We start from the raw sequence: 10394 nt of genomic DNA on the forward strand, positions 1-10394 counted from the left end.
TCTCTGTTTCAGCCTCCCAGGTACAGACCTACCTGCTAGGCATCGGGGATGTCAAGGTCAGTGTGGTGTGGCCCCTCCCTCAGGGATTAGGAAGGGTGCTCTAACTTTGGGCAGTGTTTGCTTTATTAATTTTTTTTGACAGTGAAAAAATTTTATTTAAAAATATATGCCCATTTATAGATACAAAGAACTAGATATAAAGAGTGACTAGCTGACATGTTAAAAATGTATAAATTGTGAGGGCTGGTGTACAGATGTGAGATCGGGCAGTTTCTGCTTTAACACTTCAGTGACACCAGCTCTGAAGCCCAGACCCTGGGTTCAGATTCCCACCACACCATCTACAGATGCCTCAACCCTGATGCTGTCTGGGGATGCCCCCTTGGGGGACGTGCACACCTGCCTCCTCCCGTGACTGAGAGGGTGCTGTTAGCACCTGCCTGTAACGTATCTCTGGAGAACCCCCATCACAGTTACCCTGCCGCACAGGTTAATTTGTTGCACTGGATTGTTGTCTGCTGTCATTCTCTTCCGTTGTTGATTACCTTTGGTTTCTGCACCAGAAGCAGCGTCTTCCTTTTCTTCAGGAAGAATGATGTAGTCCTCAGACATCTGCAGATCTGGAAGAAAAGCAGGAGCAGAGGAGATGGATGGAGGAGGAGCAGTAACAAATCAGGGTTAGGGTTAGTGGGACGAATTGACAGGATAACTTCGATACATACACACCACGCTGTGTAAAATAGCTAGCTAGTGGGAAGTTGCTGTTATAACACAGGGAGCCCAACGGCACACTCTGTGCTGTCAACACAGAGGGGTATGATGAGGAGTGGGGTGGAAGGAGATTCACACAGGAGGAGATATTTATATCCCATGTGTATATGTAATATATACATATTTACATACACATCCCGGGTGGCTCAGTGGTAAAGAACTTGCCTGCCAATTCAGGAGACGTAACAGACGTGGGTTCGATCCCTGGGTTGGGAAGATACCCTGGAGGAGGAAATGGCAACCCACTCCAGTATTCTTGTCTGGAGAATCCCATGGACAGAGGAGCCTGGCGGGTTATACTCCATGGGGTTGCAAAGTCAGACATGACTGAGCACACACACATATGTATATATATACATATTTATGGATGATTCACATTGTGGTATGGCAGAAACCAACACAACAAGGGAAAGCAATTATCCTCCGATTAAAAATAAAAAACAAAAACAAGATAACAGAAAAAGAGCAACAACCAAAATAGAACAAAGCAGGCCACAACCAGAACACCTTCTGTGGTAGGACCTGCCCTGCATCTCTAACTTTTGTTTTATGTTTTGAAGTCCTTGTTTACCCTGAACAGATATACTCAATGACTAGAGGGCTAACAGAACAGGTGAGGAAGAGCCTGACCTGCTCTTATTGCTTAGCTACGGACATACATGAAATCAACCACAAGGTCAGACTCAGCTGTGTCACGCTGTTCATAGGATATGCCCTGAGTCCACACTGTCCCTCTTATTTCATACGATGTTAAGGGAAAACACAGACCGAACCACATATTTCAAACAGTGAACTCTTCGAACATCAAAAACTCTTCATTTGAACAACGTAACCAACCCTGGTGTAGGTTGCCCATGTCTGGGACAGTGCCATGGAAATTCAGGGGTGAGACAGCTCTCAGAAAGGCTTTTGGCTCTGCTGCCAAACTCACCTGGGTTTCAATTTCATAGAGTTGCTGGAAAATCAAATAAAATGTGAAGCCCTTCATAGCATCTGGCCCTTCCAGCATACTTAAGAAATGGTAGACGTATTTGCCATCACCATGGCCACCTGATGTGAACAGCCGACTCTTTGGAAAAGGCCCTGATGCTGAGAAAGATTGAAGGCAAAAGGATAGGAGGACGGCAAAGGATAAGATGGTTGGATAGCATCATTGATTCAACAGACATCAACTTGGGCAAAGTCCAGGAGACACTGAGGGTCAGGGAGGCCTGGCGGGCTGCAGTCCATGGGGTTGCAAAGAGTAGGAAATCACTTAGCAACTGAACAGCAACAACAAGATTATTATTACGATGATGGCTTTTGCACATCATCGGGGGCAGGGTCTTTCGCAGCCATTCTAGCCTGTCTCCCCTCTCTCACCTCCAATGACAGGGTCCAGTTGTAGAAACATAGACGCGCCAACCCAAATCACAAAGATTCCCAAACACAGTGCCATGATAGCTTGCTTTCCTGTGGCTGACCAATGTCGATCTGGTTCTTATATAACTGGTGACCCCAACATCTCTTCAACCTGATAAGAATCAACTTCACCTGGACGGGGCTTGATCATTCCTCGACATGAGAGCGTGCTGTTCAAGTTTATTTCTCAGATGGAAAGTACAGGACATTGGCTGGCAGTCTAATGTCTCCAAGCCTCAGTGGTTTGAAATACATTTAAAATGAGACTAAGGTCCAGTCCTTATGATCTCAAGGAGACAGCAGAGAGTGCCAGCAGGAAGCGAGATCTTAATTCCCTGCCCAGGAATTGAAGTAGCCTGGATAAGAACCTGGAATCCTAGCCATCAGACAGCGAAGGCTAGACTCGAGCAGCAATTTTTCCCTGGATTTTTGCCCCCAGTGAAAAATCCGTTTAACAGAGGCAAAACCTGTAAATGTGGGTGCAAAGTTTATTGATAGAGACATAGCAAAACAAGTGGGAAAGCACACAGTGAGAAACAGCTTGTAATTAAGACAGAAGCAAGGCAGAGCTGCGTACCCAGAGAGAAAGGGTGTGTGTGTCCCTCATAGCGAAGAGGACTGTGCTAAAGAGGCGGTTACGTCATTTATATGAGTCAGTTCTTCAGGGGCTTTGTTTATCTCTTGCCAGTTATCTGGTTTCTTTCCCTACCTTGGGATCCTCCTCTGGGAGCATATGCACCCCTCAACCCAGACGGATCGCAAGTGAAGGCTTCTGGGAGGAGCAAGACTCATTATGGCCTGCTGTTATCCCCTGACTTTTGACCCACGAGGAGCCCTTTTGCACACCTGGAGTATCTCCCTTGTCCCAAAAATTGAGGGAGGAGAAACCCCTCAATCCTTTACTCAAGCAGGGCTTTCCCCCTCTTGTCCTTGCCTTGACTATTACCTTGACTATTGCCATCACTATTTTTTCAAGGTGTTTACAAGAGACAAAAACTTTCTATTAACCCTGCTTCTGTTCCTTCCGTTCTAGAGAGCAAACCGGAGGCTGATGGTAAATGCTTAACTGGAGTCCATCTCTGTTGTCTCAGAAAACCTAACAGTTCTAAATATCCAGCCTGAAGCCTACTTCTTCATACCCCATGAAATCCAAACAGGAAGCCAGTTATAAATATCTAATCTGGAGCCTATCTCCTGCCTGAGTTAGGGCTCCATGCTTCCACTGCAGGAGGCATAGGTTCAAAACCTGGTCAGGGAAATAAGATCCCACAAGCAGCATGGTGTGGCCCAAAAAAGACTCTACTGACTTCCCAGTCATAAACAGACCACTGATAGTCTGTGGTGTGAGCTGTTTTAGGATCAGGCAAAGTATCTGTTAGAGATGCCTAGTCAATCACATATAACGAACAGGGTGTTATGTGGCTCTGTAGATGATAATTTTGAACCTTTTGGGGGAAACTAAGGAAGGAAAGTTATGACCAACCTAGATAGCATATTAAAAAGCAGAGACATTACTTTACCAACAAAGGTCCATCTAGTCAAGGCTATGGTTTTTCCAGTGGTCATGTATGGATGTGAGAGTTGGACTATGAAGAAAACTGATTGCCGAAGAATTGATGCTTTTGAACTGTGGTGCTGGAGAAGACTGTTGAGAGTCCCTTGGACTGCAAGGAGATCCAACCAGTCCATTCTAAAGGAGATCAATCCTGGGTGTTCATTGGAAGGACTGATGCTAAAGCTGAAACTGCAATACTTTGGCCACCTCATGCGACGAGTTGACTCACTGGAAAAGACTCTGATGCTGGGAGGGATTGGGGGTGGAAGGAGATGGGGACGACAGAGAATGAGATGGCTGGATGGCATCACCGACTCGATGGACATGGGTTTGAGTGAACTCCAGGAGTTGGTGGGAGGCCTGGCATGCTGTGATTCATGGGGTCGCAAGGAGTTGGGCACGACTGAGCGACTGAACTGAACTGAACTAAAGGAATATGATGACCTTGGTTTGTTGCTCCTGACATCAGCACCCAAAATGGTGAAATAAAAAGATGAGCTCAAGAATTCAAACTTTCAGCCCAAGTGCTGCCTAAGTGACTTGGGAGTTTCTTGACCCCTTTCTCCTAAAGCTGGAGGGCTGAAATTGCTGGAAATCAAACACAGAACCTCATCTGGCCATTGGCTGATTTGGCAGCTTGATTACAATGCAAGTTGAACCCTCAACCTCTCAGGGTACCTACTCTTTTTTTTTGTGGTTGTTTGGGTTTTTTTGGTCCCCCTTTGTGGCATGGAGGTTCACTAGTTCCATGACCAGGGATGGGACCCAGGCCTGCAGTGAAATCCTGGTGTCTTAACCACTGGATCACCAAGGAAATCCCTCTATACTGTTTTTATTGTTGTTAGTGTATAGAACTGTACAAAAAAGATCTTCATGACCAAGATAGTCACGATAATGTGATCACTGACCTAGAGCCAGACATCTTGGAATGTGAAGTCAAGGGGCCTTAGAAAGCATCACTACTAACGAAGCTAGTGGAGGTGATGGAATTCCAGTTGAGCTATTTCAAGTCTTGAAAGATGATGCTGTGAAAGTGCTACACTCAATATGCCAGCAGATTTGGAAAACTCAGCGCTGGCCACAGGACTGGAAGAGGTCAGTCTTCATTCCAATCCCGAAGAAAGGCAATGCCAAAGAATGCTCAAACTACCGCACAATTGCACTCATCTCACACACTAGTAAAGTCATGCTCAAAATTCTCCAAGCCAGGCTTCAGCAGTATGTAAACCGTGAACTCCCAGATGTTCAAGCGGGTTTTAGAAAAGGCAGAGGCACCAGAGATCAAATTGCCAACATCCGCTGGATCATGGAGAAAGCAAGAGAGTTTCAGAAAAACATCTATTTCTGCTTCATTGACTATGCCAAAGCCTTTGACTGTGTGGATCACAATAAACTGTGGAACATTCTGAAAGAGATGGGAATCCCAGACCACCTGACCTGCCTCTTGAGAAACCTGTATGCAGGTCAGGAAGCAACAGTTAGAACTGGACATGGAACAACAGACTGGTTCCAAATAGGAAAAGGAGTACGTCAAGGTTGTATATTGTCACCGTGCTTATTTAACTTATATGCAGAGTACATCATGAGGAACGCTGGGCTGGAAGAAGCACAAGCTGGAATCAAGATTGCTGGGAGAAATATCAATAACCTCAGATATGCAGATGACACCACCCTTATGGCAGAAAGTGAAGAGGAACTCAAAAGCCTCTTGATGAAAGTGAAAGAGGAGAGTGAAAAGGTTGGCTTGAAGCTCAACATTCAGAAAACAAAGATCATGGCATCTGGTCCCATCACTTCATGGGAAATAGATGGAAAAACAGTGGAAACAGTGTCAGACTTTATTTTTTTGGGCTCCAAAATCACTGCAGATGCTGATTGCAGCCATGAAATTAAAAGACGCTTGCTCCTTGGAAGGAAAGTTATGACCAACCTAGATAGTATATTAAAAAGCAGAGACATTACTTTGCCAATCAAGGTCCGTCTAGTCAAGGCAATGGTTTTTCCCGTGGTCATGTATGGATGTGAGAGTTGGACTGTGAAGAAGGCTGATCACCGAAGAATCGATGCTTTTGAACTGTGGTGTTGGAGAAGACTCTTGAGAGTCCCTTATACTGCAAGGAGATCCAACCAGTCCATTCTAAAGGAGATCAATCCTGGATGTTCATTGGAGGGACTGATGCTAAAGCTGAAACTGCAATACTTTGGCCACCTCATGCGACGAGTTGACTCACTGGAAAAACTCTGATGCTGGGAAAGGTTGGGGGCGGGAGGAGAAGGGGACGACGGAGAATGAGATGGCTGGATGGCATCACCGACTCTGTGGACATGAGTTTGAATGTACTTCGGGAGTTGGTGATGGACAGGGAGGCCTGGCGTGCTGTGATTCATGGGGTCGCGGAGAGTTGGACATGACTGAGCGAATGAACTGAACTGAACTGAACTGAACTGTATAGAACTCATGACATAAATCTTATTTATTTTTTTATTAAATAACTTTTATTGCAGTACAGTTGCTTTGGTCTTCCCTGGTGGCTGCTCAGTGGTAAAGAATTGTCCTGCCAACGCAGAGGACACGAGTTTGGCCCCTGGGTTGGGAAGGTCTCCTGGAGAAGGAAGCAGAACTCGGGCCAGTATTCTTGTCTTGGAGATCCCAAGGTCCGAGGAGCCTGGCAAGCTATAGTCCATGGGGGTCACAAAAGAGTTGGACATGACGTAGTGACTAAACAGTAACAACACAGTTGGTTTGCCATGTTATGTTCACTTCTACTGCATAGCAAGATGAATCGGCCATACATATATATCTATATATCCCCTCCTTTTTGAATTTCCATTCCATTAGCCCCTGTCTCCTGTTTTCCTCTTTTTTTTATTTATAATTTTTACTTACTTGCTTGTTTTTGTCTGTGATGGATCTTCATTGCTCCAACTGTGAAGATCAAAAACAACAACAAAGGGCTTTCTGTTAGTTGTGACAAGCAGGGTCTACCCTCTCGTTCCAGTGCTCAGGCTTCTCATTGTGGAGACTTCTCTTGTTGCCACGCACAGACTCTAGAGCACAGACTCAATAGTGGTGGCACACAAGCTTAGTTGCTTCGAGGCATGTGTGCTTCGAGGCATGTGTGCTTCAGGGATCGATCTCATGTCTCCTGCATTGGCTGGCAGGTTCTTTACCACTGAGCCACTTGGGAAACCCTTCCTAACATCTTTGAGTGTTAAAAAAAAAAAAAAAAAAAAACCTTGTGAAATTCCCTGGCGATGGAATGATTAAGACTCTGCACTTTCATTGCCCTGGGCCTAGGTTCAATCCCTGGTCTGGGAACTCTGACCTCACAAGCACCAAGGTAAAAAACCAAACAAACAACCAGACCAAAACCATCCTAAACAAAAACAAACAAAAAATCTCTTGTTTTTTTGTGAAAACCTGGACTCATTGAGAAATTTATACCAGATCTGAGTAATAGAAACAGATGGAGAGAGAAATAGAAACAATGGGAGTAAGGGAGGAATAAAAGGTAAAAGTAAGGCAGTTTTTTTTTTTTTTTTTTAGTGTGGAATGTGGGAATAAAAACAGTGAGAGTCGTAGCGGATTCCCAGTATGAGGAGGAGGATGGAGGTATGCAGGCTGCCAGAGAGGTGGCCCTTCTGCCCCTTGCCGTTCAGTAGTACTGGTAGAATCATGAAGGGGAGAGCCATGCTGTTCTGATCATCTTCTGCTCAGTCCACCTTAAATATTAGGAATGAACCACACACACAACACCCAACACTGCACAGATGCGGTTGACCGCAGTGAATGAGCCACGTGTATTCACAGTCTGGGAGAGAACATTCCACATGGTGTGGGGCCACCCAGGGTTTGCACTTAGGTGCAGAGCAAATAAGCAGGGGCTGCAGGAGGCAGGCTTCGTGGCAATCAGAGGAGGAGGTGTCTCTTGGTTCTCTTAGTTTGAAGGAAAAATCCAGTCATGAAAATTCATGAGGTTGATGCAGGGGGTGATATGCATACATCCTGGGAGATGCCTAGGACTTTCTGATTAGTATCAAGAACATTCAGTCTGTAAAAGAGAAGGACTCATTGTCCACCTCTCCTGCTGACTGGATAATAGTCCGGGCCATGGGACCCATTGTAAACACCCATGGAACTTCCTTTTATTCTTTCTTTTTTTAAGTCTATATTTTTTTCTTTCTTTCTACTTATTTGGCTGTTTCGGGTCTTTAGTTGTGGCATTCAAGTTTAGTTGCCATTCGACATCTGGGATCTTAGTTCCCTGACTAGGGATTGAACCAGTACACCCTGTGTTGCAAAGCAGATTCTTAGCCATTGAACCATCAGGGAATTCCCTATTTTAGTTTTTAAAAAGAGCTTTGCTAAGTATAGTTTGCATGCCGATCAAAAACCCACCTGTTTGTTGTGTACAGAGCATTGCAGAAAGAAATTAAGAAGACGTAAATCCATAGAAAGACATTCCATCTTCATGGATAAAGAGACTTAACATTACTATGATGGCAATACTCGACAGATTGATTTTACTATCATTTCTGCCCCTTTCTTCTGCTGATATTGCTATGTGTGCATGTTGCTAAATGGGATAGTGGCTCATGGATTGCCAAGGCCTCGTTGAATTTTCTTCATTCTTTTATTTTTTTAAAATTGTGCTTAGTCACTCAGTCCTGTCCAACTCTTTGCGACCCCCTGGACTGTAGCCCACCAGGCTCTTCTTTCTATGGGGACTCTCCAGGCAAGAACACTGGAGTGGGTTGCCATTTCCTCCTCCAGTTTTTCAGATTGGATTGTCTTTATTGATCTATCATCAAGTTCACTGATTCTTTTGTTAGCTCAAGTCTGCTGTTGGGGCCCTCTAGTGAGGTTTTTTTTTTTTTGTTATTGTGCTTTCCAACTAAGGAATTTACATTTGGTCCTTTTGAAAAAATTTTCTAATTATTGGTATTCTCTATTTGATGTATCAATATCATTACATTTTTCTTTCAAATCTATTTGTTGTTTTGTTCAATTGCTCAGTCATATCCAACTCTTTGTGACCCCATGGATTGCAGCACGCCAGGCTTCCCTGTCTTTCACTGTCTCCTGGAGTTTTCTCAAACACATGTCCATTGAATCGGTGATCCCGTCTAACCCATCTCATCCTCTGCTGCCACCTTCTCCTCCTACCCTCAATCTTTCCCAGCATCAGGGTATTTTTCAATGAGTCGGCTCTTCGCATCAGGTGGCCAAAGTGTTGGAGCTTCAACTTCAGCATCAGTCCTTCAAATGAATATTCAGGGTTGATTTCCTTTAGGATTGACGGGTTTGATCTCCTTACTATCCTAGAGACTCTCAAGAGTCTTCTCCAGCACCACAGTTTGAAAGCATCAGTTCTTCAGCACTCAGACTTCTTTATGATCCAACTCTCACATCTGTATGTGACTACAGGAAAAACCATAGTTTTGACTATATGGACTTTTATTGGCAAAGTAATGCCTCTGCTATTTAACACACTTTTATAGATCTGTTATAGCTTTTCTTCCAAGGAGCAAGGATTTTTTAATTTCATGGTTGCAGTCACCGCCCACAGTGATTTTGGAGCCCAAGAAAATAAAGTCTGTCACTGTTTCCAGTTTTTGCCCCACATATTTGCCTTGAAGTGATGGGACGTAATGCCATGATCTTCGTTTTTTGAATGTTAAGTTTAAGCCAGCTTTTTCACTGTCCTCTTTTCACCTTCATCAAGAGGCTGTTTAGTTCCTCTTCATGTTCTGCCATTAGGGTGGTGTCATCTGCATATTTGAGGTTATTGATACTTCTCCTGGCAATCTTTATTCCAGCTTAAGCTTCATCCAGCCTGGTATTTTGCATGATGTACTTTAGCCTCAGATATGCAGATGACATCACTCTTATGACACCAAGATGCTTGTTCCCTGAAAGAAAAGCTATGACAAACCTAGAAAATATATTAAAAAACAGAGACATTACTTTGCCCACAAACGCCTGTGTAGTCAAATCTATGGTTTTTCCAGTAGTCATGTATGGATGTGAGAGTTGGACCAGAAAGAAGTCTGAGTCACAAGGAACTGATGCTTGAGAACTGTGGTGTTGGAGAAGACTCTTGAGAGTCCCTTGGACTGCAAGGAGATCAAACCAGTCCATCCTAAAGGAAATCAACCCTGAATATTCATTGGAAGGACTGATGCCGAAGCTGAAACTTCAATACTTGGGCCACCTGATGATGAAAGGACTGATTCATTGGAAAAGACCCTGATGTTGGGAAGGATTGAAGGCAGGAAGAGAGGGCGAGATGGTTGGATGGCATTACTGACTCAATGAACATGACTTTGAGCAAGATCTGGGAGACGGTGAAGGACAGGGAAGCCTGGCATGCTGCAGTCTATGGGCTCACAAAGAGTTGGACACAACTGAGTGACTGAACAACAAAAACTCTGCACAGAAGTTATAAAAGCAGAGTGACAAAATACAGCCTTGACAGACTCCTTCCCCAGTTTTGAACTAGTCTGTTGTTACGTATCCGGTTCTAACTGTTGCTTCTTGACCTGCATACAGATTTCTCAGGAGATAGGTCAGGTGATCTGGTATTCCCATCTCTTAAAGAATTTCCCACAGTTTCTTGTGACCCACACAGTTAAAGGCTTTAGGGTAGTCAATGAAGCAGAAGTA

Source organism: Moschus berezovskii, chromosome 22 (genome assembly GCF_049115385.1).
Source record: "Moschus berezovskii isolate FMDL1 chromosome 22, NW_MosBer_1.0, whole genome shotgun sequence".
NCBI lineage: Eukaryota > Metazoa > Chordata > Mammalia > Artiodactyla > Moschidae > Moschus > Moschus berezovskii.